The 9472-nt window shown below is 46.6% G+C and overlaps 1 pseudogene; it reads right to left on the reverse strand.

The window, feature by feature from the left end:
* Window positions 1-7750: 7750 nt before the first annotated feature.
* The window catches only part of LOC100908123 (uncharacterized), a 4039-nt pseudogene continuing 2317 nt past the window's right edge, over window positions 7751-9472 (reverse strand).

Below are 9472 nucleotides of genomic sequence, written 5' to 3' on the forward strand. Positions count from 1 at the left end.
CAGGAACCTGTACTGTGGCTTCATTCCTTTTCATGGGGAGACCACTTCCACTGATGCTGACTTTTGTCGTCAGTCAACTTGCTTACGGAGATTAAGTTCTTCCGCATCTTGGGAACAAACAGAACATTGTGAAGATCAAATGTTTGTGCTTGACCGTGAGCATCGACAGTCAGACGGATCGTACCCTGCCCGAAAACCTGCAGGCAGTGGTTGCTTCCAACTCTGACTTCCCGGGTGTCGGTGTTCTTGTCAAAGTCAGTGAACCAGATCTTTGAGTTCACTATGTGGTGGGATGCTCCGCTGTCGATGAGGAATTGATTTGATTTGTCCTGGACGCTAAAGGCGTCGGCCGGAAATGCTTCGGCAACGTTGGCCCTTGGCCTGTTTCTGGAATTTTGATTCCTCTTCGGCTTGCGGCATACATTTTGCATGTGTCCCATTAGTCCACAGTTGTAGCACTTGATTTCAGTTCTGCTACGCGTATTTGTTACCCTCCGTTGGTTTGTTTGCTGGACGGAACTTCGGTAGCCGCCGGATCTTGGTCGTCGGTGAAATCTACCTCTTCGATTCTGATTTAGATTTCGATTGCCGCTGATTCTGGTTTGTGCAAGTAGAGCCGAGGCTTGATCTACCTCTCGCTCCTGAGCTCTTCTCGCACCTTCTGCCCTGAGGACCTCCTCTAGCAATGTGTAGGTCTTATCAGCTTCGGCTCTTGCTGCCCAAGCAAATCTGAGCGAGTCCCATTCGTTGGGCAGTGACGCAAGGAATCGCGGACACTTGATATCATTTGCAACTATAAAACCAGTTTCAGTGAGATTGTTTTGGAGGTTTTTAAACATGGTGAGATTGTCTTCCGTTGATTTGTTTTTGAGAAACTTGAAAGACATGAGTCTCGAAATTGCTGTATCTTTGACAATGCCAGTTTGGTTTGCGAATCTTCTCTTGATCTTTTCATAGATTTCGCTGGCAGTGAGAATTTCGGTTTCACCATAGAAAAGAGTTATGACGAGATTTGGGTGAATAGAGGAATAGAGAATTTGTTTTCCAAGTAGATTTGCTGCCTTAAATTTATTTTCTAACTTGTTCTTCTTGAATAGTTGTCCATTCGTTCTTTTGTTCCGTTCCTTTTTCTGGCATTACCAGAATCCCAGCAATAAGATCTGCGACATCTTGATTTTGAGATAGGTAGATAGGGATAAGGGATTTCCAGGCTACGTACTTCTGTCCGTGCTCTTTCAGCGTGACTGGGCATTGTATCAGGTTCTTTTTATATTCTGGCTCTGAGCCTGACATGTCTAGGGAGCTGATCTCTCTTCGGGAATCTATCGATTCTCGATTCTCGAATCAAGAGATTTTTTCGCGACTAGTCGAGAATGCCCCACCCCGGGAGCATGCACCGCTTAATGTTCAGAAAGCTTTGGAGTATCAATCCGCAGCGATAATCAAATTCATCGGGTTCGATGACCTCATAAATGTACCTTTCCAACGAAAAACGGGCTCGAAACAAGCATTGTGATCTGCTTCCAGGCACATATGCTCGAAATATGCATCCTGGGCGAAATAAGCACTTTGCTTGGGTCAACGAGCTCTAGTGATAGCTTCGGAGCTCTCTATTCGATATTCACTGGACACTTAAGCAGAGCTCAGTATAATAGAACAGACAGTTGGCGTTACCCAGTGTTTATTCCAGATGTTGCAGTGCTCATATAAGTCCAGAAGAAGTGGAAAGTGGTAAAGAGAAAGAACACTGTCTCCCTCAGTGTATCAGACGGTTACAGGGAACATAGATTCCGAACAGAGGAACAACAAACTATGGAATAGTTTACGAGAGTTCCGATTTCAAGGTATACCGCTACTATAGCGATGCAGATTATGCTAGTTGTCTTATCACCAGAAAGAGTGTGTCAGGGTTTTTCGTAATGACTGATTCTGGACCGATCATTTAAGGCAGCCGGTTGCAAAGAACCCTTTCCCTTTCGAGCTGCGGGAGCGAACTTATCGCAGCAGTCTCAACCATACAACTCATGTTGTACTTTGAACAAATCACAGAGGAAACTGGCCACAGCCACACCAAGACTCTTCTGATTGACAACCAAGCAACAATTTCATTGGTGAGTAAAAACCAATATCGTCAACGAACCAAAGACATATCAGTTCGTCATCTGTTCATAAGAGATCTTTTCGAAACTGGTCGAATCAAAATTCAGCATGTTCCGACCCAAGATCAGCTCGCAGACATTTTTACCAAAGCCTCAAGGAAAGCAACTTTTCAAAAGCTTAGAGGCTTCATTGGTATTTCTGCCCACTAGCAACATGAACACCATGATCGAGGTACTCTTGGTGATCATCACCATCGGAGGCTCCGAAGCCTTCTTCGAGTACACCCGAGAGAGATTCAGAGAGTGATTGTCACAGTTCACGAATAGGGCGAGATTGTTCCTCGCTAGCAGACGCTGGTTGACGCCAGAGCGATGACCGGGACATCACTGCCGCGTTATCGTAACATTGAGAGCGACAGATCGCGAAGTCGAGTCTGAAGCCTTCCAACTGGTTCAAAATGGCCTCCACCAAACACTCGGCATTCTTTCCCCTCAATTTAACATAGCCTAGGAAGGATTCTCTAACATGCACGGTCTTGTAATGGTAATCGATTTCTACGTATCTCAAAACCAGCGACAGTTGCTCCCTGTGAGCGATATCTGGCGTAGAATCAACGAGCAGACCATAATACTTCGCTTTCCGAATCTGCGTCAGAAGCCTGTCCCTCACTTGTCCGGCCATTAGCTGAATGAATTCATTCTGTATACCCGGTGACAGAAAAGAAGTCGTCCCAGCATTAACTCGAGACTGAGCGATGTGTTCCTTCATCAGAGGATCGAGGTGCGAGATGAGTTGTATCAGTCCGAGACCAACGTTGCCTTTTGATCCATGTGGGTCTTCCTTGTGACCTCTGAGTGGAAGATTCTGAGTCGCTGAAAACTTGGGCAAGTGGAGTATGATATTTAAGACATGTCTCCATTTTCTTTTCTCCTTCACGTATGCAGTCTGGAGTTCTGCGTCAATAACGCGCCCCGTCGTCAACTTCCTCTCGAGTTCCTTCCACTCTCAGTGAAACACTTTCTGTGAGAGGAGGAATTTTCATGTCGATCGATTCGCTCCGGTTTTTTCCATTTCGTGAACCCATCCGACGTGGTCAATGCGGAGCTGTAAGCATCGGTACGCATGAAGAGCAGGCAGCAAAAACAAAATGCCGCGCCCTTCGAAGGCGAGTACACAAGCCAAGAACGAAGAACTTCTTCGCCGAGACCATTACCCAATTTTCTGACGAACCACGTTGGGTTCATGCTGCGTCCATCGGATGACAAGAAGGGTCCGTTCCGATTCCGGAAGTATTCACTTCCTAACCTGATAATTTCCATTCTCGAAGTATCAGAGAGCTTCGCTCCTATTGATTCCCTCTGGAACTCGATGAGACCAATTTCGCGTTGAGCTATAAACTCGGGCGAGGTCGAAACTCTTGCATCAGTGCGATATTCTGCAGAGTCAGACAATGATTCATGAGAATGGATATCGCTGAGCTCCCCCGACGGAGACAGTGGCCACATATCTTGAGCTGCTTGGACGGGATCTGCAGCCACCCTATTCTGAATGCCATCATCCGGGAGTGTTCCTGTTTGCGATGAGTTGAGCGGATTCGGAGCTTCCTGGTTGCGCCGTAACTCTCCTCGCTGCAACGACACATCGGGACCAGCTCCAGAATGTCGCGGTGATGAGTATAAGAGGAACGATTTCAGAACGTCACTGCACTTCTTCGCTCGAGCTTCGTCGAGTCTTCGCCGTTTGCGTCCCTGAGCGCCGCTCTCTTTCCTCGGAGCTGATCCCATTAGAGTGATTCTTGATGAGTCGTCTCAGAATCGAATGTCGTCGGATGCTCCACGATCGAAGTAACGGGATAAGATCAGGGAACATATGACGCATCACAATACTGATGGAAAGATAGCAGGCGTCTCCAGATGTTAGGACGATTCGTCGTCTGTCGCCGCGTTCGTAATTGCAGAGGAGAGGACACTGCTGTTTGCGTGCCGCATCTTGGCGGCAAAGCTGACTGCTGAGAAGGAAAGGGTGTATATTCCCTATTGTGAGAGCTTGCCTGCATGCAATCGTATCCAACGGATGGCGATCAAAGCTGAGGTAAAAGAATGAATTTTGAAGAGCATGATGAGCCTCCCATAATTTCTCTCAACTGGGCGAGTTCGTTCGGAGCGGAACGAGTTGTTTAAGCGCCTCGGTCAAGTATTACATCTCCAGATCATCACACACTGGATTCGTTTTTCCAAACGGCTACATAGATAGTATGAGCTTGATTCACGATTCTGCGCCCCCTGAGATCTGCGCCTGGGGCGCGTGCCCCCTTCGCCCCCCCCTTGTTACGCCACTGCTGATACTGCTCCTGCCGCCAAACGCGGCTTCGTGAGCGCAGACCGGCACCTCTCGGTGACCGTTTCCAGACCCAGCGCTCGTCTTCGTACTTCGATCGAGTCTCGCTTTGGAGTCGTCGCGAATGGAACGCCTTTTGCCCTCTAAATCAGGACATATTTTTCAGGGCTTATAGTGGGGAGAAGATATTCTAACCACTCAAAAGATCAACAGATAGCTCACGCTCATCTTCGCGGTTTTTATGGCAAGCATCGGTCGAGTTGTGTTTCCCATTTTATCGTTTTTTTTTCTGTTCCCCTTCTCTTTCGTTTCTCTCAAGAAACAGTAGTTTGGCAAAATACATGGAATAAGCACCCCCTTTATACCAATTGCAGACAATGAGTTTATTTAGTCCGTTTCTCACGAAGACACACGAACATCGCGGATTGAGTAGCACCTTTGAAGTTCGAATTTGCCGCGCTCAGCTCAACCAACGGCGCTCTGCGCTCCGTCGAGTCAGCGGGAGAATCGTTGTTTACTTTCGATCCGATGTCCAGGGTCTTGTCCATGTCGTGGAGTCCATACGACAGGACCATCGCGCGTTGAAGAGCGAGGGCCTCGCTCACGAGGATAACTCGGTTAGGTCTCGGATCGCTGCTGAGGTCTTCACTTGATAGCCTGACGATTTCGGCAAGCGAGGCCCTTGGCTTCGTGAAAAACACGGGAGGTGACTCTCGATTGAACCACACTGACAAAGTTTTGTAGCATTCTGAGCGCATTAAACTCGGATCGATACTGGCGTTCGGTCGAACGAAGGACAACCCCTTCCTGAAAATTGATCTCATGATACGAGACGTTCTTGAAGAAAGAGGTCGGTCTCTGCAGCGTTGAAGAAAAAGGCGCAAAATCATCATCACTTTGATGAAGAGAGACGGTCGGACCGAACTGAAATGACTCCAGCGGCCACTGGGAGAAATGACTACGAGCAGAAGCCGGCATAACTTTGAAGATGGAAAATCGACATCCGAGGTGGATTTCAGGATAGCCCCGATCATATCTAATAGAAACACGAGGTCGCGCCAGAGTCTCAGTCTTGCTCGTGGACTATCTAGGCTCTCCGGGAGCGCCATCGCGCCCGCATGAGTGTATATCGTGCCCGTCAAGGATTCGTAGTCCACACGATAAGGAGTTCTGCGGAGCAGTCCCACGGTGTTTTGACAACTCTTGATCATGAGCTTCAAGTACGATGACTAGACATCCCGACGGATGCAACGGTCCAAAATACTTTTCGAAAGAACTGATAAGGTTCTGGCAAGAGCCACGCTCGTGGCTTCGTTCATAAGCTCCGAACGGGCGACTTGGTTGAAGAGGCGCTCCTCAATGCGCTCGCGATCCGGAGTGATGAGCTCGGGATTGGAAGATATAATGGACTGCGTGAGAAATAGCAAACCACAACTGATTGGAAGGTTTGCCAATTCCTTGATGACAAATTGAATCAATTGGGGGAAACAGTCGTTTTGAACGTCGGGCATCGTTTCGCCAAGGATGACGAGACGCTCCCATCGTGACATTTCCTGGATTCCTTTCTCTTTGGGAGGAGCTCCTAATAATTCATCAATCAAATGATCTCTGAACGGCTGGAGCACCGATCACGCACCTCACCCACCATCCCGATAATTTTTGAGGTGAAATATACGAGACTAGCGCAGCCCGGCGCGCGTTGCTGCGCCGGTACGAGTGAGGGAGGAACCTACAATGAACCACTCCATAAAGTTTCTTATGAAAACTAACCCTTCGTTAATTTATTTGTTAATCGAGAGAGCGGCAAATTCACTCGAGTGTCCTTCTCTATCCCACCAGTCAGCAAGTTCTTGTTTCCACTCTCGTAAAGGCGATTTTGAGATGACACGGCCTTCGATGCGACCTCCAACAGTCTCAACATTGATTTCACTCAGAAGCTTCACTTTTTTCTTATCTTGAGGCTCATCTCTGCTCGTAGACGCTGTTCGGGTATGCGAAGGATGACAGGATATTGATGAGATGAATGAGATGAATTTGATATCATGATGTGGAATGTACTCAACGTCTGCTCCTTTTTCGTGGTTGAAGCGGCTTCGAGTGGTCCGATAGCGATTTGCCTTGCGTTTGATTCGAAGCCATTCTACTCGTTTTCGTTGTTAGAATGTCAATGACATGAGATGTGATAACTCGACTTTTATACTTGTTACTGACGGGAAAAGTTCTTGTGTCTCAAATCAGCGTATCCGTGTTTTTTAACTATCGCGGATTCCGTCACGATAAGTGCTCATTACGGTCAGCAGCAGCAATGTGGAATCGTAACCCATATGGATCCGTCTCTTTACTTGACAGATATTTTAATCCCTTTGAGTTATCATTATTCCGGTGGGAAACGAAGGTTTCAACACCTCGCGATACCTGACGATTCAATTGACCAGAGCATTATGGCACGGCATTTCAAACTCAGCTTCCATCTATCCAAATCGTGGGAAGATGCTGAACTTTTCGAACGGTTGCTCCATAATTGGCGATTCCGACGTTCCAAAGTCATACAGAAACTAATGATAATCAAGATTGAGGATCAAGTTGATTATTTCGTGTGCGAAAGCGATCCATGTGTTGACGGGCACCATATTCATCGATTCGATGTGATCACAGCATACTTCAGCCTCAACTTCGCAATGAGCCTGGACTACTGGCTCTTCGCGTTTCTTCGAAGCGAATTCGGCCGATTGCTCCCTCTGTTCGAAGAGCCTACCTGGAATAATTTGATAATCCCGAACTCAAGAGTAATATTTTATGATGGAGTTATTTCAGCATGAATACACTGTTTTTCCCTACGATTTCATGGGTCGAAAATATCCCATCGCTCTGAGAATCATACCCCCCGGTATCGTACCTCCAGGTTGTCGAGAAGGCTTTTTCGAAACGCAGATCAGCACACATTATATAATCCTTTGGCGATTTTGAGATGTTCAGGCTCAATCGTGATAGCAAGGCTACATGATTTTCATTTGGCGCATTGGGCTCTCGAAACTTGGCTACACGTGATGATTCGGTTTCACCGGTCGTTCAAATTCCTTGTTGTGACTGTCTAAGCAGACGATCGCCGCGTTGCCGTGATTCTGATGTGAACACAGTTTAAACTTTCACGCGCGCGTTTCCCGATGTGTTGCGGGGCATTGACTACCATTTAAATATTATTCCAAAATTACAATTGAGAAATCTTTATTGGCCTGCTTATTTTTCTAGTACTTATTCTGATACATTTGATTACTTAACAACAAATCTTGAAAATCATCCTTGTGTCATTATATCATTCTAGAACACCGGGATAGACGATATTCTTAGCTTTGCCATCTGGGGTATGGACGTATAGATTCGATGGTTTACCGACTCTTGAGCAAGCTACGTAGAGTTGACCATGTGAAAAACATGGGTTCGTTAATTCCAACCCGCAAACACCTAATGTTTGCCCTTGAGCTTTGTTTATCGTCATCGCGAAGGCTAATCGCACCGGGAATTGCAGTCGCTTGAACTCGAACGGAAGTTCAGTCGGTGTCATCGGTATTCGAGGCAAGAGAACGATTTTTCCCTCAAATTTTCCGTTCATAATGACTGCTTCAATAACGTTGTTCGATAAAGCTCTTACCGCAAGTCGAGTACCATTACATAGCATAGGTGGGTTTATGTTCCGAAGAAGGATGATTGGCACGCCGATTTTCAAGGTCAATTTGTGCGGTGGCAGGCCCGGTATATCGAGAGAATTTAAAAATTCTATCGGATAATTCACGGCCTCCTCTTGATCCAACATGGTGTCGATCGATGTGTAGGTTTTCTCGTTTCCTAATATCTCATTTAGAATAGATAAATTGATCGTATTTACGTCATTGTTCGTTGGTGCCAGAATGGCCCGGGTGCTCAACCATTGGTGATCTCGGTAATTCTCTGTGATATTCGGGAAAACATTCTGGATCAGTTCCTCTTTGCTCGCTGTCAGAGTGCAGAAATTCGTCGGGAGGGTCACGGTCTGAGTGTCTCCGTTCGCTTGCATTTTCCCACATCCTATGTCCAACAATTGATTGGCGAAGGTATCGGCGGATGTATCATTATCTCTGAGAACTCGCATGTTAATTTTCAAGTATAACTTCTTTACGTGGCGCCAAAGTCTCGACGCTTTTAAACAGGCGCCTATTTCATCAGCAGGTGTTGAACGCGGAATGACCGGTAGCGTTTGTCGAAAGTCGCCCGAAAGTAGAATGAGAGCCCCACCAAAAAGATTCTCGTTATTCCGTAAATCTCTTAACAACCTGTCAAGAGCTTCTAGAGCCTTCCTGTGGGCCATCGTACATTCGTCCCATATGATCAGCTCACAGATTTGGAGTATTTTCCCCATCCCGGACTTCTTAGTGACTTTACAAATAGGGAATTCATTCAGATGCAGATTAAGTGGCAACTTCAATGCTGAATGAGCTGTTCGCCCGCCATCGAGGAGCGTTGCTGCGATTCCCGATGAGGCCATTGCTAAAGCAACCTTATTCTGGGACCGTATTGTGGCTAGGAGCAGTGAAATGAGGAATGTCTTGCCAGTCCCTCCTGGGGCGTCGAGAAAATAGAATCCACCTCGATTACTCCCCATAGCATCCAATATTATATCGTACACACCGTGTTGTTCTGCTGTAAGCTTTGGGAGATTTCTTTCCACCAACGACTTCAGGACAGCAACATCATAATTCGACTCGCGTGCAATATCACGGTCAGAAATTGTCTCTGTTGATCTGTCCGGTAGCGGCATTCCTAATTGGTCCAACCTTTTGTTGACGATTGACAGACAGATATTCTCGATATCGATCAGAGCCTCATTGTGAATCTGCGGTGTAAATTCAATGGTCGGATTCATACTTGACGCTCGGCTTCGGTAAAGAATATCATCACTCATGCAATTTTTGAATTTTTCCCAAAGATCCCGTGGATTGGATGGACAGCATGTTGTTATGATAATCGCAAATAAGATCCGTATCTGTTGAGGGTTTGCTGT

Source organism: Galendromus occidentalis, unplaced genomic scaffold (genome assembly GCF_000255335.2).
Source record: "Galendromus occidentalis unplaced genomic scaffold, Mocc_1.1 scf7180000077255, whole genome shotgun sequence".
In the NCBI taxonomy this organism is placed as follows: Eukaryota; Metazoa; Arthropoda; class Arachnida; order Mesostigmata; family Phytoseiidae; genus Galendromus; species Galendromus occidentalis.